Raw genomic sequence first — 23,778 nt, 5'->3', positions numbered from 1 at the left:
CCCCAACCCCCACCTACAGGGTAAAACGCAGTCCTTACTCTACCGCTCCAGGCCGTTGGTTCCAAAAGTTCTGTGTCCTGTGAAACTCACTCACCACTAGAAGCACACGGATCCTCTCCAAAAACCCCGTATTTGCTAGGCTCCCATTTTCCTGTGCCTCGAACCTCGGGCCTTCCAAACATTTCCACCAAAGCATCAGCACACATTCTTAGAGCCTCGCTACTTGACTTACCTAAATGGAAACACGGGAGCCCTCTCAAGTGTTAGCTACCTGTCTTTTACACCTTGGCTACCTACCTCCGAGTCGGGAAGAAGACCCGGGCCTCCTCGCTCGCATTGTCTCATCCATGCTACTTCTCCTTCCTCCAGCAAACCGCCAGATCCCTTTCGGCGGAAGCTGTGAACATGGCCTCCACTGCTCTTCCGGTTCCGGTCACCTAGGCACTTCTAGCACCCGTCTTCTTCCGGGTCGCTCCCCCTTCTCTGTTCACTGAAGATGTTGGCTCCTGGCCACGTCTTCCTTGTTTTCATTCCCAGCACCTTCAGCATCCAGATTGATGACCCGTCTCTCTGTCCCCCAGGGGCTCACTCCCCAAGGGAAACCCCAGAACTTGTCATAACCGGACATCACACTGTCTCCAAAATCTGCATTAAGGGCATCCCACTCTGCCCGCCCTTCCGGTATTTACAGTTCGCTGGCTCAGTGTCCCCTCCTCAACACCCCTGAGGGTTCACCCCCGAACCCTCAACACCCTGTTCTGCTCACAGTCTCCTCACAAGCCACCCGGCTACGATGTTCCCCTCACTGCCTGGCTGGATCCCGTGGATTCGCATCCTATACTTACCGCCTGGCCGGGCCCTCTCGCAGTGACCCTGGCCCGGCTGAGACGGGGTTGAGTTCCCCACTGTGTGCGCTGCTTCCAGACCTCGACCCCTCTACTCCCCGCCCTCCTGCATTTACCATCCCTCTCGGCTGTCAATACTTCTTGCAGAAAGTTGAAGCCAAAAGCAGAGACTCCCTCATCTTTCTGCCACCAAATCTACAAAGCCCCGCATGAGTCCCTTTCCCTCCAGTTACACGAAGTAAGGAGGTCTCCCCGCTCCAAGCCAAGGCGGGTCCTCCACAGCACTCCGTCCATGCCAGCTAAGGGTTACCTTAGGGAACAAGAGACTCTGCGGGTGTGATTATATTAAGAATCTTCGGGGGGTGGGGAAGGGGGGCGGCAGGAGGAGGTTATCTGGACTGTCTCGATTGGCCCTAGATTCACAGGAGAGGAGCAGGGGAAATGTGAGCACAGCAGATGGTGTGACCGGAGCAGAGATAGATGTGAAGATGTTCAACACCCCGGCCCACCCGCGGCTTTGAAGACAGAGGGAGCCACAGCGAACAAAGCAAACAGCTCTAGAAGCAGCTCTGGAAGCCGGAGAGGGCAAGAGACAGATGGTTCCCTGGAGCCTCCAGAGGGACCTTTGGCCATACTGGCAATTTGACCTCCAGGCTGTAAAAGCAGACGCGTGTGTTGTTTTCAAGATGCCAGGTTCGGGGAGGTTTGTTAGAGTAGCCCAGGAAACCCATAAGCCCACTGCCCCGGCCCCCACCGCAGGCCTGCTCCGGGCCTGGTTCCTGCTGCAACCGCTTTCTCTTCTGCACGAATTCCCAACCACTTCCCGTCCGCTGGATCATTCCCACCCACGGACAAACACACTTAAGTATTGCCTAACTTCAGAAAGCATCCCTTGACCGCAGGAGCCCCCGGCTGCTACCCCAATTCCTTAGTTTTTCCTTCATAGCAAAATCCTTCCAGAACTATCCACAGGTCCCTGTCTGTTCATTCTTTGTGCCCCTCTGGCTCTCGCATCCAGCGGACACCAAAGTCACCGACGATATCACACCGGCAAATCGGAGGAACACTACGCTATCTTACTGGGCTTCCTGGCAGCTTCGGGACAGACAAAACTGGCCACATCTTGATCAGTAGCTCATCCACGATACCTCCCACCCATGCACCCTCCTCAGTGCCCTCCGCTCGGCCCTGAGATCGAAGCTTCTCGGCCTCCAAACGGCTCCTCTTGCCCCCTCTGAGCTCACGCATGGCCCTGGTGGACACACTGTGTGCTGATGACGCCGACGCTCCTGTTAACCAGCCCAGACCTTTCTCGCGCGCTCGCTGCCTATTTGATCTCAGCATCTGCCTATCTCCCAGGCAGAGCCCGGCCTCACACATGGGATTCCCTGCAATGTGCTTGGCTTTCTGTTTCTCCACCTCGGAAAATGGTCCTTCCTTGTGCTTGGCTCAAACCAGAAACTCCGGTTGCTCGCTTCGATGCCCTTCTCCTGCGGCTGGTCTCACCCCACTGCAGCCCCCAGGGCACATCAGCAGGCTCGTCATTTCATTTCTGAAACAACTCCAGTCGAATCTCACCTAGGAGATTCTCCAGACCGTCAGGTCCCAGAGTCCCTTCGGTCTGTCCATCCAGCGGCTACAAATGAGTCATAACACTCTTTCACTCCTTCCCTTCAGTGGCCTCCACTTCTCTTAGGAAAAACAAAACAAAACAAAACCCAGCTCTTTGCTCCAGTGCTCAAGGGCCTTCAGGAAAGATACCACCTCCTTCTGGTCCATCCTCTGCCGCCCTGGGTCTTGGCCCAGGGATTTGCCCTAATCCCGATCCCTCCACATTTTCAGCCCGCATCTGCACAGCCCGCTGGCTGTCTGGCTCCTCTTTTCCTGGGACTGCCCTCGTGGCGCCCGCAGGCCATGGCACCTCCGGGGGGACCCTGCTCCCGAGCAGCCCTCCGGAGCCCTGCCCTCTGCTTCCGTGCTCTTTCAATCGCCACACAGCTGAATTTCCACGTGGCCCTTTCTGCAATTTGATGTTATTCTGTTGTGCATTTCTGTGCTCACGTGGTTGCTGGCCCTCCTCCCCATCAGTCAGCCCCAGGAAGGATGGCTTTCTCCGGCACACCCACCACTCTCTCCCTGGAACCCAGAGCCCATCTCCTCCCCGTCTCTCCCCCCAGGCTCCACTAAGACTAGATACTGATAACTTGCTCTTCCGAAGGAAGCTGCTCCCTCTGCCTGCCCTGCCGCTCCCCTCCTCTGGGCCAGTCACGGCCCTGCCTTCCCCATGTGGGCCCCGTCACCACTGGCCCAGAGCTCTCAGCATCCCCGGCCGGCTCTGCCAGCTTCCTCCTCTCAGCTCCCAGGTCCCGCTTGGAATGCACACGTCGCCCCAGCGGGTAGCAGTCAGGAGTGCCCCACGTAGATTCCCAACTCTGGGTGGCCTGCCTTCCAGCTCAACGAAGTCTAAAAGTGGGGAGACTGCATATTTTTAACAAGGAAGTGAACCCGATTCTCTCCAGGGAGACTCTCCTGACCCCCAGCAGGGGTAGCCCCCACCCCCACGATGCTCTCCTAACATCTGTCCTCTCTCTCTGGACCCTCGAACAGAACAGTGACTGTGGGTTTGTGTAGCGTCAGCTTTCCCCTGCAGTCTCGATCGGTGTGAACACAACGTCTGGTGCAGGCACTTAATGCACATTTGTTGAATGAATGAACGAAAGCTGTATTTGCTTTCCCTCAGATGATGGCTTCTTTGAGAAACAATTCTCACCCTCACAGCCTCTTCCCAAACAAACAGCAGGCACGGGAGTCAGTGTTACCACCACCGACGAAGAGAGCTGCTACAGTGCCCTCTTGCCATAAAGCTGCCGCCTTCCCAGCCCTGTACCCGGGTCCCCACTGCAGCCTGGAGGTGCGGGGAAGCTGTCCTCATGTGGGGCGAGGGGTGGGGGGGAGAAGACCAGTGGGAGGAATCCCTGCTGCCGGGGTGGGGGCATCTACAGCTTTTGTTTCCCACCTGCCGAGAATGAAATGAACCCCCAATGTGTTGCCACTTTGGGAAGAGGACCCCAAAGAACATTTTCTAAATTTGGAAACCGAAATGCTACCTTTTGAACTCTTTAACAGGTGCGTCCTGAGTTATAATTGGGCTACAAATGCTACTTTTAGGCAGGTACTGAAAGCACTGACATCCTGTTGTTCCGTGGGTCAGAACATTCTGGAAGGTGTATCTGAAGAAGAAGAGAACCGTAGTTTTCTCAAGGAGCTTGTGTGACGGTTCAGATGTGATTGCTGAGAAAGACAGCACAGCTAGAAGATTGCTCTCAACAGAGAAAGTCCAAAGAGAAAGACCAGAGCAATTTCCTAGCCAGTGATGCTCAGAGAAATGCGGCTGTTTTTAGTGTTTTAAAATAGCTAATGGGGGACTTTGCTGGCAGTCCTGTGGTTAAGACTCCCCACTCTCAGTGCAGGTGGCATGGGTTTGATCCCTGCGTGAGGAACTAAGATTCTGCATGCTGAAGAGTGTGGCAAAAAAACAAACAAAAAACCCCCGAAAATAGTTAATGGAAACTTATCTACAAAACAGAAATAAGAGTTACAGATGTAGATTTATGGTTACCAGGTAGTAAGGGGTGGGGAGGATAAACTAGGATTGACATTCACATGCTATATATAAAATAGATAACTAATAACGACCAACTGTATAGCACAGAGAAGTCTACTCAATGCTCTGTAATAACCTATATGGGAAAATAATCTTAAAAACGGTGGATGTGTGTCTATGTATAACTGGTTTAAAACTCAACATTCAAAAAACTAAGATCACGGCATCCGGTCCCATCACTTCATGGCAAATAGATGGGGAAAATGTGGAAAGAGTGTCAGATTTCATTTTCTTGGCTCCAAAATCAATACAGATGATGACTGCAGCCATGAAATTAAAAGATGCTTGCTCCTTGGAAGAATAGGTACATCAAACCTAGACAGTGTTTTAAAAAGGAGAGACATCACTTTGCTAACAAAGGTCTGTCTAGTCAAAGCTATGGTCTTTCTAGTAGTCATGTACGGATGTGAGAGTTGGACCACAAAGAAGGCTGAGTACCAATGCATTGACACTTTTGAACTGTGGTATTGGAGAAGACTCTTGAGAGTCCCCTGGAAAGCAAGGAGATCAAACCAGTCAATCCTAAAGGAAATCAGTGCTGAATATTCTTTGGAAGGACTGATGCTAAAGCTGAAACTCCAATTCTTTGGCTACCTGATGCGAAGAGCTGACTCACTGGAAAAGACCCTGTTGCTGAGCAAAATTGAGGGCAAGAGAAGGGGGTGACAGAGGATGAGATGGCTGGATGGCATCACTCACTCAATGGACATGAGTTTGGGCAAGCTCAGGGAGATAGTGATGGACAGAGAAGCCTGGCGTGCTACAGTCCATGGGGTTGCAAAGAGTCAGACGCGACTTAGTGACTGAACAACAACAATGACTGATTCACTTTGCTGTACATCTGCAACTAACACAACACTGTAAATGAAGTAAACTCCAATAATTTAAAAAACATATAACACAAAATGGTTAATGGAGAGTTGGCATTTACTCACTACCTACATAACCTCCTTGGTTAACACAGCCCGTCTCCTCCTAAATGATTAACATAAGAGATTCAGTTGTCTGGGAGATAAATCTTTCCAAATTCATGTGGGACGCACGCCAGGTGGGGAGGTGGTAGGGGGAAGAGTTCCCATGTTGAATGGATGAAGCTGGAAGAACCACGTTGTTTCTCCACTTCGGGGGACTTCTGGCTCCATCCTTCCAGCGGGGCGCATGGGGTCCATGCATGAGCTGCTCTTCGGCGCCTTCCCACCCTGCCGTCCTCCCAGCCCCTCCTTTGCTGGCTGCTATCATGGCAGCTCGTCTCCCACACATTCCTTGGGGACAAGGCCAACAGGTTGATGCAGAAGCTTGCCCATTAGGACCCGGGCTGGGGCACAGTCTTTCCACCAAGGAAGAAGGCCACTTCCTCAGCAACTCCTTTTTCTTTCTTGGCTGTGCTGGCTGCTGCAGATGGCCTTGGCCATGATCTGTGATGTTCCATGTGAGCATGTGGACACATCTCTCTCATGGTGCTCAGAGGCCATCTCCTAATGGCTGCCTGAATCCCAGCATTATTCCAAACTCAGACTCCAGGGGAATGGTGGACCCAATCCAGTGGATCTCATCGCTGTAGTCAGCTGTGTTCTGAGCACAGGGCTGATGGCCCAGCCCCACTCCAGCGTGGAGAAGCACTGGGACCAGGTGAGGATCTCTCCTGGACCCACAGTCAGGATCTCTGCCCTTGGTGCCCAGGAGAGGGGTGTTTCAGGGCCCCTTGAGCACAGATGTCTAGCTGTCCTCTTCTGGTTGCTTCCTTTTTCTCCTAAAATGGGAGCCAGGATCATGAGCCGAGACCAAAGCAGTCCTGGAGTCTGGAGAGGGAAGAGGAAGTCTGAAGTCTAGAAAAGCACGGGAGAGTGATGGACCAGGGTGGTTTGGCATGACTGACTGGTGGCCGTGGGGACCCACCAGAATTCAATGGGACACACCTGGACCTCTTCCAGGTTCATTCCGTCGTGCAGAACAGACAAGGAGGTGGGCTTAGCCAGCCCTATGTTTTAATCAAGGGAGGGAGCAAAGAAGGAGACGGGGAACAGAGAGAGAGCAGATGCAGGAAAGAAATGACAGCACTTGACTGTGGAACTGAAGCCGGTAAATTAATCAAACCATTCTCCGAAGCGGTTGTGAGACTCAGCCATGTCTGCATACAGCGCATGTGTTCATGACAGCTTTGCGAAGCTAGTAAGTTCCAGCAGGTTATCAGCTTATTGGGAAGTCACACTCATGCTCCCTTCTCTGGTTCTGCTTGCACTGTTCGGCTCAGCCCAGCACCACTTCCTGCCTGGGTTGTCTTTCTAGTCTCCTGGCTCTTAGAATGAGTTTTGTGTACTCCTGCCAAAACCACGTGCAGCCGCTTTTACCAAGATCGTCTTATAACAGGTCTACTGCTCAGCCTCCAGTAAAGAATAGCTCTATATTTCTTACAGGGCTTTGCCGGTAGCTCAGCAGTTAAAAAAAAAAAAATCTGCCTGTAGTGCAGGAGACCTGGGTTCAGTTCCTAGGCTGGGAAGATCCCCTGGAGGAGGAAATGGTAACCCACTCCAGTATTCTTGCCTGGGAAATCCCATGGACGGAGGAGCCTGGGGGGCTACAGTCCAGGGGTCACAAAGAGTTGGACGCGGCTGAGCACGCGAGCGGTGTGCCTTATTAATGCCCCATCACAAAGCCTCTGGCTTTCGTGGCTCCCTCTGCTTCTGCAGTCCTGTCTCTTACGCCGTGTAACTGTTCCAGGGGGCTGGTTTCCTTACTGCCTCGCTCAGATGTTGCTCATGCTATGCTTCCCACATGAAATGCTCTCTCTGCTTTTCCAAATCCTACCTGCTGTATACGCTACACTGAGATAGCCGTGGGTACAGGAAAGGAATGGGGTTGAAGTAGGATTGGAGTGGGCCGTGTGTGTGTGTGTGTCTGTGTGTATATATACACATCTTTCATCTGAATATCTTTGCAATAAGCATGTCTTTCTATCACTTTTGTAATTCTGTAACTGAAAAAAAAATTTAAATTTAATGGACATAACTGTTGCAATTTGACAATACGGGTAGTTTAAATAAGCACATGGATACCCATGACCCAGCAATAGGTTAAGCACCTTATCTTTGGGAGATAAATTCACAGGTTCATTGTAGCATTGTTTAAAATAGCAAACCTTTGGAAACAACCCAATATCCCTTCAGAGAGGACTGAGTTAAATGTATATATGGTATATTCAGACCATTTACAATATGAACGGCAGTGCATTTCAGTGGTTAATAATGGTGCAGTCTCTGCATCAGACTGCTGAAGTCTGAATTCCAGCTCTTGCCCTTACAGCGGTGTGGTTTTGGGTAATTTAAATGTCCTGTGCTTAAGTTTCTCCATCTGTTCAATGGGGACTCTGGTAACACCTACTTCATAGATTTGTTTTAAGAAATTATTACAACATGATGAGTTATTACATACAAAGTGCTTCAAACCATGCCTGGTTTCACCTGCTGTTGTTGAGTTGCTGATTTAGAAATACTGTAATACTTATTTTATATATATATATATTTATATATATATATATATTTATATATATATAAAATTCAGAGTGAATTATCACCTGTCTGTGAACAAATGACAGAACTTCTCAGTGCTTGTACATTCAAGTGTCTGAAGAATTAGCATCAGTTTATTCCTCTTAACTTCAGAGAATGATGCTTCATTCAGTATATCTATTTCATTTAATAAGCAGGTCCAAATTTCCTTTGACTCAAATTTCCTGGCACTTAAGGCAAGGAACCTAATTTTAAAGTTTACAAATAGAGACCCTATGGAAAATTTTGAGAAATGTTTATATAAATATAAATATATATATATATATATATGCATCTATACACACAAGTACATTTTAATCTACTTCTTTTTAAATTGAGTAAAATTGTATCTCCATGGAAATAAAAGTCTCCTTTTAAAGAATTTCAGTCCAAATTTAATGTCTTCTGGATATGTCATTACCTTCTATTTTTTAAAATTCTTCCTTTTGGTTTTTTTTTAATAAAAAAAAATCCACGTGTATAAAGAAAACCAAAGTTTAAGACACTTTAATAACTGATTCCATTAAGGCAACAAAATCAGGTCTTCCATCTACATGCATACAAATAATGGGATGACATGAACCTTTGACCAGCACCAAAACCAGGTCTTGAACATCTAGCATTTAGTCAGCTGTGCCTTCTTGCTCCATGTTTCACTAAACATGGAAGAATCTGCAGCCCCACACAGGCAGCTGAGACGTCACATAAAATAAACCGAGTGCATTTTATGACAGGCAAGCCCTAGTGACGTAACTTTTCTGCTCCATTAAAACTCCCTTCCATTTTTCATCAAGACGGTGGTGTTATTCCCATTCTTCCAGCCAAATCCCAAAGCCCGCAGCGACCTCCTCCCTTGGCTATCAGGGAAGACGCCCGGGGCGTCTTGGGAGCGTGGTCTCTCTACGTGCAGGCGGGCAGCTCCGGTCTCCGGGGCAGCTGCTCACATCTGTCCTGGAGATGCAGGAGCATGGAATTTCTGAGTTATGGGGCTGTGTCTGCCAAGACTTCCTGGCAAAGTGTTGTGTCTGCAAAACAGACACAGTAACATGGACCTCCGTATGGATCTCTAAGACGTGCCCTACACCCTACAAGGGCTTCCCTGGAGGCTCAGTTGGTAAGGAATCTGCCTGCGGTGCAGGAGATCCAGGATCGATCCTGGGTGGGGAAGATCTCCTGGAGAAGGAACCAGCAACCCACTCCAGTATTCTTGCCTAGAGAATCCCATGGACAGAGGAGCCTGGTGGGTTACAGTCCCTGGGGTCGCAAAGAGTCTGACATGACTGAGCAACGAAACCACCACCAAATGCAAAAAAAAAAAAAAAAAGGCCTAGTGACAGGACTTAACACCAGAGCTCTCAAGTCAAGTTCAAGTGGGGTGGACTTTGAGGTCCTTGAGGGGTCCTTCCTACTCACACCACTGCCAGCCCGTCCAGTCTGGCCAGTAAGATGCCTGAGGTCACCTGGCTGGAAACAGGTGCTGTTTGTTATCAAGGGGGATGCAGGGTGCTCCCCACCCCACTTCATATATTGTAGTCCGAACCCTCAGTACCTTGGAATGCGACCGTATTTAAGTTAATAAGAACTTTAAAGAGGTAATTAAGTTAAATGAAGTCATACGGGTGGGTCCTGATCTCAAATAATTGGCCTCCTTAGAAGAAGAGATTAGAGTGCACACAGATGGAAAGACCACGGAAGCGGACACGGGAGAAGACAACCATCCGCAAGCCTCAGACTACCCACCCTGCTGGCACCTTGAGCCTGGACTTCCAGCCTCTGGAACTATGAGAAAAAATACTTCTGATGTTTAAGCGCCCCCAGCTGTGGTCCTCTGTTGTGGAGGCCCGGGCAAAGTCAAACCCCACCCAGGTCTTCCCTTCACTGGGTGAGACTGAGCCTCAGGACGCACTCCTGTTTTGGAGGGGCACCTGTGCCCGGAACAGCCGCCCGGGGCCTTCTGCCCTGGAACTCAGCTCAGGAAGGAGGCACCTCTTCTCTGGTATCACGGTGAACTCCCTTTTCTCATTTTCCTCTCCGTGGTTTTTAACACAGCAAAATGCAAGGCCAGTGAGAGGCGAACCGAGCCAAGCTGCTAAGGAAGGTCCAGCCGCGGTCCCCGCTGTCCAGGAAGGGGGACGGCCTGCTCTCCCCTGCAGCCCACAGTCCACACCAGCTGGGACTGTACGGGCGGGTCCCTGACTTCTCAGGAGGGGCGCTTTTCACACGAAGAATTGACAGGGAAGGACAAATCTGACTCCATGTTGGATCTGTTTCTTTTCCCTGGACCTTTGTATGCTATTGCTTCTGCTACAGGTTAGTCACTAAAATGATACAGTGTGCTCAGAGGTGTCCGACTCCCGACCCCAGGGATGGCAGCCCGCCTGGCTCCTCTGTCCATGGACTTCTCCAGGCAAGAATACTGGAGTAGGTTGCCATTTCCTTCTCCAGGGGATCTTCTTTGCCACTGCACCCGCCACCTGGAAAGCCCAAAATGATGTCGCCTGTAACTTAGAACACAAGTAAAGGCCCGTCTACGGAAACCCTGCCTCCCAAGCCTAAACATTAGGCTGGAACACCTTTGTTCAGCTCACAGGAAACAGTCTGACCGGGCCCACCTTGAGTGGCTGCAGGAAGGAAGAAATTGACACATTCCCTCTGGAGTCTGGCCAGAATCAGGAAATAACTGCAACAACTTACCACCTTTTTACTTTACTGTGCCTGCCCCCCTCCCCGCCAAACTGGTTCTATCAAAGAAACTATTAATAGCACCAAACCTGGGCAAGATGGTTCTTTGGGACACCAGTCTGCTGTCCCGTCAGTCTGCTGGCTTTCCAGATAAAATCGCTATTCCTGCCCTAACAACTGTCTCTTGATTTATTGCCCCGCCATGCAGTGAGCAAGGAGACTCAACCAGTCCATCCTAAAGGAAATCAACCCTGAATATTTACTGGAAGGACTGATGATGAAGCTGAAGCTCCAGTATTCTGGCCACCTGACATGCATAGCCAACTCATTGGAAAAGACCCTGATGTTGGAAAAGATTGAGAGCAAGAGGAGAACGGGGCGACAGAGGATGGGATGGTTGGATGGCACCGCTGACTTGATGGACATGAGTTTGAGCAAACTCGGGGAGATGGTGATGGACAGGGAGGCCTGGCATGCTGGGGCATCCATGGGGTCACAAAGAGCTGGACACAACTGAGCGACTGAACAATATGTGCCATGAGCAACACCAGTTTGGACCTTTAACACTCTGGGCGAAGCCTGGCTGGTAACCACGGAGTAGGCATTGTTGGTGAGTTAGACAGTTTTTGCCATTTATGGAACAAAAGACGTGAACATTCCTTGGCTTCACATTTTAGTTCACTCTTTCAATTCACTCTCGGCCATTTCTAATCCTCTCGCATCCATCACTGTAACATCTTTTCGGCTGAAGCTTATTTCCGACACTGGGAACCGCTTTTGCTTTTGCACTGCTAGGTGACAATATCCAACCACTGCACGCTCGTTCTATTTATTTGTTCCTCCTGGGCTGTTCAGGACCTCTTCTCCCTAACTCACAGAGGAACCCCTCGCTCCCAGGCAGGAACCAGACCCACGACGGAAACACCACCCGCTGGGTCCAGCCACGGCACCCGGGTCTGTTCTGAGCTCCCGAGTCCTGCTCTTGACTCACCCGCCGCAGCCATGTCTCCCACGTTACGTTTTCGATACGACTTAAAAAAGGCAAATGAATTAATGTGTGCCATGAGGATTTAACCAAGCTGCCAGGGAAATCTGTTTTGTTTTCACAGCTGTGCTTGCACGCTGAGATGATGCCATTGCAAGAGAGAGAGCCTGATGTAATGCTGTGACTGCGCAATTGTCATCGGGCTGAAGAGGAGAGCATTGTGATCGCAATGGAAAAGAGAGGGGAGGTCTGCATCCGCGGGCTCAGATCCCACTCACTGCAATAATCTCAACCTTTGAGCAAGGCTAGGAGGGGAAATTACTGCACGCTGCTGAATACACATGACATCATCTCGCCACCCACAAATCTTAGGAGCTTGACAGCCCAGAAGATGGCATACGGGCAAAGGAAGACAACTCCAACCGAGTTGACAGGTTCTGTGGGTTTGAGAGGAAACATTGTCGCAACAGTAATTCTCTCCCCTGTGTTCTTTTTCGGTTTGGCACCTGTGGGTACCATGAAATTAGAACCATGACAACAAGCCATTAGCTTACCCCAGAGCCAGGATCAAAGCTCCCTCTGTGAGGCGTTCTGTGAGTTTCAGAGCCCTTTCCATTAGCGCTTTCACAACCTGGGGCTTGGGAGGCTGGGGTCTGAACACGTAGGTGTGCGATTGTGTTGTCAGTCCTTAAGCTACCTTTCTGCCCTCACCACAGAGTTCCGACATGCCATGTACAGACCCAAGTTGTCAAAGGTCACAGAGAGGCTGCTTCCTGCCTGCTGACCCTGCAGCTGCTCCCCTCTGTTGGCCGGAATGCGGGACCTATTCTTTTGTGCGTGTTCAAATTCTCTTCCACTAAAGGACACACAACTTCTTGACATGTGATTTTGGAAATGCTGTTATATCCATATCAGGGAACTGTGAGATGAAATATTTCCTGCCATATTGGTGGGCAATAAATGTCACAGCCATTAGTGATTTCGGGCCTCCAAAGACATGCCTGCTATTCAGCAGATGCTTACAATTAGGTTTTAATCAAACTTATTCTAAAAATTGTTGGGAAGCTCCTTGGATTTCAGAACAACGGAGGACTATGGAGCTATACCCAAAGAGAATAACAAATAAGTTACTTTTTTTACACGAAATTACCCTCACTGATAAAATATTCTTTCAGGAAGACACCCGCCATGGTGATGGCTCTGGAGGAGTGAGCAGATCGGGGGAATGCAAGCAGCAGCCCTTCGCCACTTCTGCCGCTCCTGAGTAAACAGGAATTACGGATGCAAACAACCAGGGAAACAGGATCTGGCCCCAGACAGCCGAGGTGCCTATAAAAGGAATGAATTCAGTGAGCCCAGAGGCTTGAGAAGAGCGCGAGATTCTTCAGGCTGATACCTGGCTTTCCTTACTTAATAATAACCTTTGATGTTCCGGCAGCCCTCCCCCTTTGCTGCAAACTTGTACGTAGCCTGACTCCCGCTTGCGCCTCCTCCGAGCAGTTTTCTCAGGGCTATGGAGATGCTGTCTCCGGGGCTCAGAGTCCTGAACTTTCCCATCAAATAAAAGAACTCTCTACTTTCAGGTTGTGACTAGTTTCTTAGTCGACAGAACTGTAGATGCTATAATCATCAAAGTGGGAAGAAATTAGAAAGGTACAGTTTAGAGGGAACAAATAGCAGGAGAACCACGAAGTACCTGGACACGAGGCTTTGGGGAAGAAACCCCTACATCTCCATGTACTCACTTTCAGGGCTTGGTCTAGCACATTTAGGATTTACGGGAAAGCTGCTTATAATTATGTTTTAATCAAACTTATTCTAAAAAATGGTTTTGAAAGCTCTTTGGATTTCAGGACTATGAAGGATTATGGAGCTATACTCAAAGAAAGGAACAAATACGTTACTGCCTTTACGTTAAATTTTCTTAACTGACATAATATTCCTCTAAGAAGACACAGTTCTAGTTCTGTATTCTTTCAGTTTTTAACATTTTATAAATATCCTATTAATACTTATTGTTGGAAAAATCTTAAAACTCCAAAAATCTTCCTAAACGACGTCCCCTCTAGAAGCTCCACAGAATCACCCGAAGGCAGGGCAACAGGCCATCTGTACAAAGTCCTCTTGTGAGGTCCCTCACCACCCCCCCTTCCTCCCTGATCCAGCCTTACCTTGATGCTTAGAGATGGGGAAAAAGCAGAGTTAAGGACAAGATTTTTGCCACCTGTGATAGACAGCTGACAAGTGGCAGAGACGGGATGAGCACTCAAATGTTCTGCATCTCAACAGCCTTTGTGTTTTCTGCTGACACAACAGTTTCCACCGCCCTGGGGATTATTCTTAATACTTTGTCAACGGTCAGGGGTCATTGGTGTACACATCTTTCACCTAAACCAAGGCAGACCAGGTCTCCCAGGTTGCTGGGGCCCAACTACACTACCCTGGCTCCTGTCCCGGTTTAGCCTGGGAGTTTGGGAGCACTTTGCCAGATGTGGATAATGTCCCCCCAGCTTCCCTTGTAGCTCAGTCGGTAAAGAATCTGCCTGCAGTGCAGGAGACCTGGGTTTGATCCCTGGGTTGGGAAGATCCCCGGAGAAGGAAATGGCAACCCACTCCAGTATCCTTGCCTGGAAAATCTCATGGACAGAGAAGCCTGGTGGGCTGCAGTTCATGGGGTTGCAAAGAGTCGGGCACAACTGAGCGACTAACACTTACTAACACTTAAATACAGCTTGTCATTTCGTGTTCCTGCTCTCCGATATCCCCCTAGCAGCTCCTCAAGTGGCCATTTCATTTGCTCTAAAATTACCATCATGTTCTTACAAATGTGTGTGATTCATCAATAATGATCCGTCCCTCGAAAATCACAATACGAATATCCCACAATCATACTTGTGTCATGACTCCCAAAAAAGACTGCAAATAACTCCACATATTGTCTGTCTTGAAAGTGAATTCTAAGAAGAAGCACTCGACATTCTCCTCCTCCTCCTCCTCCTTCTACGGTTGGCTTCTAGGATTTCTAGCCTATGTCTCCCCATTCCAGAAATGCATCTCTCCAGGAATCAAGAAAGCCTTTCCCATTCAAGGAAGAACATTCCCAGATATTGTCTAGAAATCTTCCTGTGTAACATTCTTGAGCGTAGTACAGAAAGCTCTCAGGGACAAAGAGGTATCATGAGAGATGTGGGTTGGTTTTACTGATTTGGTATCCAATGGCATCTCTTAATAAGAGACCAACGCCTATGACTAGCCAGGCCCTTCCTTGAGACCCAGGCACTGAATTCTTCTGGAAACACCCTGACGCGGAGCCCTTGGCAATCAAGGAGACACTTCTTTGTTGTCAGCGACTACCGGAGATGACTCGGCTCCTTTTGATTTGTTGACTGTCTCCCCTCTGCCTATACCAGAGGCTCAGAGATGTCAAAAGTTGTCTTTTCTGCATTTCTCCAGAAAGATTTGTGAATTAATGACAAAGGTGGCGTCTCTTCCATTTCAAAGGAGAAAACATCTTTTGCCTGAGGTGCAGAAAAGCTGCAGCTAGCTTACCACTTCTTTTCCTGGTAAAAAATCAGCAGTGAGGAGCAGGGGGGACACCTGCCCCATCTATCAACCCCAGGGACTATCTGTGGGACAAGGAGCCACTTCCATGAAAGAGCTGCAAGCCAGAGGCGGACGGACTCAGACGAGAACCAGGTTCCCGGAGGCTGGTCTCCCCTGTCCCCATTTTAAAGTTCTGCATTCTTTCAACTGCCCAAAAGTTTCTTGGAAGTCCGCATTTTAATAAAGTCAGGTATGGGCAGCTTTTAAGGGGAGAAGCCAAAGGAAATCCATCAGAGAAAGAAGAACTGTCATGAAGAGGGATTTTGCAATAACTCGGGGTGTATTCAAAGGCATTTAATTTCTCACAGTCCAGCAACCCAGTGGGAATTTGTGGGGGGAGGGGGGAGAAGGGAGGAGAAGGAGCTCAGACTTCCCTGGGGGCTCAGGCGGTAAAGAATCCACCTGTGGTGCAGGAGGCCTGGGTTCGATCCCTGGGTCGGGAAGAGCCCCTGGAGGAGGGCATGGCAACCCACTCCAGTATTCTTGCCTGGAGAATCCCATGGACAGAAGAGCCTGGAAGGCTGGAGTCCATGGGGTCGCAAAGAGTCGGACACGACTGAGCCACTGAATGACACTTTTATTTTCATGAAGGAGCTTAAGGAAAGGCAAGTACACACACAGGCAGAATACTGATGAGGGCATCACTAATAATTCCGGGAAACTATATTAAGCATTCCTATTGGGAATATTTCCTGCTCTATCAAGTAAACAAAGGATGTCACAGTCATCAGCCATTACAGCCCTCCAACTTGAGCCGGTGAGCCCCGAGAAAACTCAGGAAAGAAAAGAATACCTGCTATCCGGCAGCCATCACGTTACACCCCTCCCTCCGGTGAGCCCCGAGGACACGCAGGATGTGAACACACGGGAACCTGGCCCCAGAGAGCTGAAGTGCACATCAAAGGGACGGTTTCAGTGGGCCCAGACTCTTGCAGCTTCCCATACACAGAAAAGCACTTCATTCCTTAATTGGACAAATCTGATTTCTTTGATTAACAGTAATCTTTTGATGTCCCGACTACCTGCCCTTTGTTGCAAACCCCCCACATATTTTAGCTTGCCTGATCACCTCCTCGGAGAAGTTTCTCAGAAACACTGTCTCCCAGGCTGCAGTCCTCATTTTGCCCCACATGAAACTTAACTCACAATTTAATGTTCTGCAGTTTTCTCCAACATTATATATTTTGAAAACCATTACCAAACCTGTCTTCAAAAATGGAAGCATCCACAAGTAACTAAAGTAGCCGTAAGTGCCACTGAAAAGCTGAATGCTTAATTGTCATGAAAAAGGGCACATTGGAGACTTTTTTCACAGTTACTATCATTTCTAACAACCACCACAAACATTACTGTTAACGACTCGGCATATAACAGGGTTTGATACATGATTAATAAGTGTTCTTTTTGAATATACAGAATCATATTTTCTTTTTTAAATATTGTGCCCAATTTTAAGATGTACATGCTATAAGCAGTAATAATGTTTAAGTTTACTGAATACAGTAAAAATACTGTTAAATACTACATATAATCACTTAAACAATAGTACATTTTAATAGGTTTCACACCAGCCAACTCATATGTCATTTATTGGGTAGAGTTCTTTTTTGAAAGTTGGTGAGAAAATATTTTATTTGATGATAAAATATTTTATTTGATGATAAAACATTTTGTCTAGTTGATGATGAAATTATTTTATCATGGTTAACTTTCATTATAAAATTGAAGGTAAATTCCAACATGCAATAAATATCACAGTAAAGAATATTTGGAAATAGTCACACATCCAGTGGAAAACCCATTTGGAAAGCAACATCTTATAACTCAATGTATAATACTGAGACCTAAAATGTTATACTTAACATTAAAATGGAGTTGTATTATTTGGGGCTTAGGGAAATCTAACAGGAGATAGGAAAATATCCTACTTTAAATTAAAGTAAATTCAAGATTTTATTTCTCCCTGAAGGCAAAACACTCATATTTTAAACCACAAGCTTATCAAAGGACATTTACTAAATGTACCATGGATGGTATAAGAAGTGTTTTTAGCCTTAAAAATACTGTAACCTAAGAACTAATTCTGGACTGACTTAAGTGCTTCTTTGAAATGTGTAGGTACAGTGTGAACTCAGGAAGCCTATTATAAATGACTCATGAGTAATATAATTTGGAACAAAACAGAACTCTCAACCAGCATCCATGGCCAACTAAAGTAAACATGTCACTACTCCCCACCTTCTAAACTAACACAGGGGACAGACTGACTACTTCCAAGTACTGATAACCCACCCGTGTGCAGGTATGTTTAACTATTCTTTACCGTTTGAGTCCACAAAGAAAAAAGGAACTATTCATCCAGTCATTTATCAGTGAATTCCTTTTCTGAAGAGCCCTCCTTTTTTTTTTTTTTTTCCTTTTGCTGCCCCATGCAGCATGCAGGATCTCAGTTCCTGGACCAGAGGCTGAACCTGGGCCGTGGCAGTGAAAGCTCTGAATCCTGACCACTGGACCACCAGGGAACTCCCTTGCTTTCCTGTTCAGCTGGGAAAGATCTTTGGGGACCCACATGTTCCTTGAATGAAACTTTTCTTGTAGCCAGCCTACAGGGTCACGTCACTATGCCATGTGGGTCCGCGCCTAGCATCCTTCTGCCTGTCCAGTTTTGTTCCCTGTCTCCAGAAACATACACCTGAGTGGAGTCAACCCATGGAAAATTCCTGGCAAGGTTCAAAAGCTCCCCTCAAAGTAGGAAATTATTAACTGCTGCATTTCCCAGGCTAATTTTACAGACTAACCATAAAAAGGAAACTCTTGATGTTGACAGGTGTCCACGTTATTTTCTCCCTGAAAACCCAAGTGTCTAGTAAATAATTCCAGCTACGAAGTAAAGACGAAAAGTGGCACTTTAAATTCAGATGATTCAGAAGTTCAGCTATTGCTCCTAGGAGTTAATCACTCAATGACATAGTTCCTTTCCTAAGTGAACGCTGACTTCTTGACATCTGGGCTGGAGCTCATACATTTATGACTACGGCTTGGTTCCTGGAGTGGGTCATCAGACCACACCTCAGTGTACTCACGAGGACGCCGAGCAAGGGCTCTCAATAATATCACCGATTCCATCTCTGCAAGGAACGCCACCAGAGGAAAAGCGGTTCTTACACAGAAAACTGGCAGGGAAGGGTTGCAGACTCGCACATTAAACACATCAGGCTTGGTTACTCTGCGGGAACAACTTAGCAGAGAGTAAATTAGGGGACAGGGCTTTCCTGGCGGCTCAGTGGTGGGGAACCCACCTGTCAATGCAGGAGACGCGGGTTCCATCTCTGGGTTGGGAAGACCCTCTGGAGAAGGAAATGGCAACACATTTCAGTATTCTGGCCTGGACAATTCCATGGACAGAGCAGCCTGCTGAGCTGCCATCCGTGAGGTCGCAGAGTCGGACACGACTGAGGTTACTGAAGCGACGGAGCACACAGCAGCAAACGAGGTGATCGTGTGAAGAATAGATTCATATACTGAAAAGCCTGATTTACAACCCGAACTTCCACAGTTTTACCTGCTGCAGCTCCTTACAGCTCAATTTCCTTTCAGATCTTAAAATTTCCCACTTTAGAGACTGAAATTCTTCACAGTTTCCTGTGATTTGGAGATTTCGGAGTTTCCCGGCCAAATAAAATGTTAACACAATCTTAAAACCATCTCCCTGATTTTTTAAGATAATCATAAAATTCACTAAAATTTTAAGAGGAGCCTTCATATAACTGCATGTTCACAGAGTCAACAAACTCTTTGAGACAGAAAACAATTCTGAAAAAAAAAATGTTACCAAAATTGATGAAATTCTGAATAGACCAAATATCAAGAAAGAAGTGAAGATGGTTATCAAAGAATTCTTTTAATAGGTTCTTTGTTTCTACTGGTGAATCTCATCCAATTCATACACACAAATTCTATAGTATAAAAACTGTTCCCAAATATAGAAGATAACTATTTATCTAGAAAGCAAATGTAAAACTCATGTTAAAATTACTATTATTGAAACGAGAAAAAAATAAAACATACTGATTTATCTACTGCTAATGGAATCAACTTCAATTTCCATGAAGTTCAGTCCAGAGTATTAGGTTACATTGTGGGTTCTATCTCAGATGGCTGTGTTCACCCATAGAAGTGCTGGTGGTCTTTGAAAGGGCAGCAGCCACTTAAAGTTGATTATAAGTAGTAAGAACCAGTCCCAGCAGGTCGAGACCTCTCACCAAGCAGAGGCTCTGACCAACAGGCCATGTTTTCTAGAGAAGGCACAATCCCTAGACAGTTATACATATATGTAGCTGTATAATACATATATTATGATAATATATAATATATTATATATTATAATTACATATAATTATATATTATAACATATAAAATATACAATATATAATATATACAAATAATATACATAATATTGTTACATATAATATACAACATTGTATATAAAATATGTAACATAAATAATATATATAATATATACACATATATAATATATATTCTATATATAATATATATTATAATATAATGTATAACATACATATTGCATAATATGTATAACTATATATAATTATATACATATTATATATATTATATATTACAATATATATTTACTATTATATATAATATACTATCATATTATAATTATATAATATATATTATTATACATATATACTACATAATATATAATATATATTATTATACATATATACATAATATATAATATATATTATTATACATATATACATAATATATAATATATATTATGTATAATACATATACAATAAATAATATATATAATACATATATATTATATATAACATATACATAATATACACAATAATATATATAAATATATAAATAATATTTTTATATATAATATATATCATGATATATATATACATTATATATAATATATGATAATATATATAAATATATAAATAATATATTTTTATATTATAATTATATATCATTATACATAACATATAATTATATAATACATTATAAATACATAATTATAATATACAATATATTATAAATAACATATTATATGATATTAATGTGATATATATTAATATATTAATATAATATAAATATGTTATATAATATATAGTATATTATTACTGTTAATGTAAATATTATATATACAAATATATAATAATTATATTAATATTGTTATAATTATATATAACATACAATATGTAATATATATACTGTATAATAATATATATATCTTACTTACCTGGCAGCCCCAGGTCTCAGTCGTGGCACACAGGGTCTTCGATCTTTGTGGCCACATGCAGGCCCTTTAGCTGCAGTTTGTGGAATCTAGTTCCCTGACCAGGACTCAAACTAGCTTCCCCTGCAGAAGCTTTGGAGTCTTAGCTACTGAACCCCCAGGCAAGGCCCTGAGATGGTTTTAGTCTCAGTATCAGAGTCTCTCTTTCAATGGAACACTGCAGTCCTTTGCAGACTGCTCACATGAATGAGAAAGTAATTCACGCAAGAAAGAAAACATTCCCTGGCACTCGGCGCTTTCACTGTCATGACCTGGGTTCAGTCCCCTAAGATCCCACAAGCAACATCATGCAGCCAAAAAAGAAAACAAAAACAAAAAGCTAATATCCCTTCTAATGGAAGAGCAAGGAAAACTCAGGGCACGGGAAAGTGAAGTGCAGAGAGGAGCCCGCAGAAACGGAAACCTAAGGTTCAGATGTCTCTCCTGGACGCAGGGGAGTGGGCACTGCAGAACATTTCCAGCAACAGGGATGAAGCGGGCTTGCGTGGGCACCTGGGCACCAGTCCTGCAGAGGTCCACTGCAGCTGGTACCTCTGAGTGGTACTCTAGTACCGCAGAGTGGCCAGGTCCTCAGATGACCTGTCAGCGCAAAGCAGAAACAGCCCCAAGTTCCTAAATCAAGATATCAGATGAAGCAAGAATACACAGTGGGAAGTCATGGTGTCTCGCCCCAGGCTGCGGAGTCTGACCTGCGGGTTAACACCCCACCCCAGCCGCCCAGCTCCCTAAGGGTGTCGTCTCTCCGCGGAGGAAGGGCAGGCTCTGGGCAGGAAGGGCAGGAGTCTGCTCCTACAGTCTGGCACACGGAGAAAGACTAATAAAGCTAATTATTTTTAAACAGCAAAACACTTAGGATATATACCTTCAGTTGAAGTGCCTGTCAGCGCTACTGCATTAATCATTCTGCAAATACTTGGTAAGGATCTTTGAGGCATTTATTCATTGAAAGACAAGAAATAGTTGCTGTCCACAAGCAGAAGAGGGAGAAAAAGAATGAAAATACAACTCAGCCATAAATAAGAATGAAATTTTACCATCTGCAACAATATGGATAGACCTAGAGATTATCATACTATGTGAAGTAAGTCAGAGACAGACAAATGCAACGTGATACCACTTATACATGGAATCTAAAGAACAAAAGAAACTAGTGAATATAACAAAGCAGAAACAGACACACAGATACACAGAACAAACCAGTGGTTATGAGTCTTTCTCGATTCACAGAAATTAATTTAAGATGGTTCTTTGACCAAAGTATACAGATTAAAAATACAAAACACCCAAAAGAAAACACAGAAGTTTGGCACAGGTCCTAATATCGCCAGATCCTGGGATCTTTATCCAGGGTATGGACTCCAAATACACTTCAAGCATTTTGTCACAACTAGTCAGACGAACTCTCAAAAAAGGGCGATAGTGGGTTAGGTCTGATGAATGAAACCTATGAGTAGTTGCTGGATACTGACAAAGACCACAGAGGCAGCTGCAGGGTCTCACAGTGGTCGTGAAGGTGGGCTGAGTTCTGGCTCTGACGCCCTGGCTGTGGATCTTGGGTGAGTTAGGTATCCTAAGCCTTGCTGTTACCTGGGAAGGTTTTTGTTTGTTTGTTTGGCCAGACCTTGCAGCATGAGGGGACTTCGCAGACCAGGGGTCGAATTCATGCCTCCTGCACTGGGGGCGCAGAGTCTCAACCACAGGACGCCCAGGGAAGCCCAATCGGCCAAGTTTTTGAGGGTTAAAGTACATGAGAAAGTCCACACAAAGCTTTTAGAGTAGCAGCTGTTATCAAATAACACTTTGATACAAACATGTAAGCTATTGTTACTGTCACAGGACCTTTGGACAAAGATCTGTCTGGAACAGACAGGACTTTTTTTTTTTTTTTCAGACAGGACTTCTCCAACTCGCCCACATTTCCCAGGCTATACAAACACAGAGAAACATATGTGAACTACCAAGAACACCAAGAATATATATATTTCCATTCACACACAACATCAGTGTTTTCAGGAAAAGAAGTAGTTGTTTTTACAGAGTAGAGCCATGAAATCAAATTTAAGAGATGAGGGATACCATCCATGTTTCATCGGGGGAAGGGCTCCTGATGGGAAGGGAGAGGGCACTGCAAGAAACGGCTGGAACACAACAGTGAGGACCCTCCCTGGAAGTCCAGTGGTTGAGACGCCAAGTTTCCACTGCAAGGAGCGCGGGTTCCAACCCTGGTCAGGGAAGCAAGATCCCACAGGCCGAGCGGCGAGGCCAAGATGACAACAAAATGCTACAAAAACAAGTTTAAAAGAAGAACAAGTGTAAGAGACACAGACAAATTATAAAGAATTCAGAAGGAGGAAAAGCAAGATGCTGAGGGGACTTGAAAAAGATCTTTAAAAAATTATTCCCTTAAATCCATGTGTTTAGCCCACAGATAAGACAGAATGGTGTTTTCAAAGAAAAATTGGGTCTTTTCTATACACCTTTCCCCCTTGTCCCTTAGACGCAGAGCTATTTCCAGAGGGCAGACAGGAATTTCAGTTCAATAAAACTGTCTAATAGTGAGAGCTGGCCTGTCCTGGGACACAGCTTCAGAAGCTAATGAACCCTAGAGACTTCCGAGTTCTTGGAGGCTTAAGGCGCTGCTGACAGAGGGATCTTGGGAATTGCTGGCTTGTTTGTTTCTACCTGGAGCACCGTTACCACTTATGCTCTTGAATGGAACATGGTTCCCCTGTGCAACTTTTAATTATCCGTGAGCAGGGTTTTCCTGATATTTCATTCAGTTCAGTCGCTCAGTCGTGTCCGACTCTTTGAGACCCCATGGACTGCAGCACGCCAGGCCTCCCTGCCCACCACCAACTCCTGCAACTTGCTCACACTCATGTCCATTGACTTGGTGATGCCATCCAACCATCTCATCCTCTGTCGTCCCCTTCTCCTCCTGCCTTCAATCTTTCCCAGCATCAGGGTCTTTTCCAGTGAGTCAATTCTTTGCATCAGGTGGCCAAACTATTGGAGCTTCAGCTTCAGCATCAGTCCTTCCAATGAATATTCAGGACTGATTTCCTTTAGGATTGAATGGTTTGCTCTTCCTGCAGTCCAAGGGACTCTTAAAGAGT

Source organism: Cervus elaphus, chromosome 7 (assembly GCF_910594005.1).
Source record: "Cervus elaphus chromosome 7, mCerEla1.1, whole genome shotgun sequence".
NCBI lineage: Eukaryota > Metazoa > Chordata > Mammalia > Artiodactyla > Cervidae > Cervus > Cervus elaphus.
Note: the sequence above shows the minus strand (reverse complement) of the source record.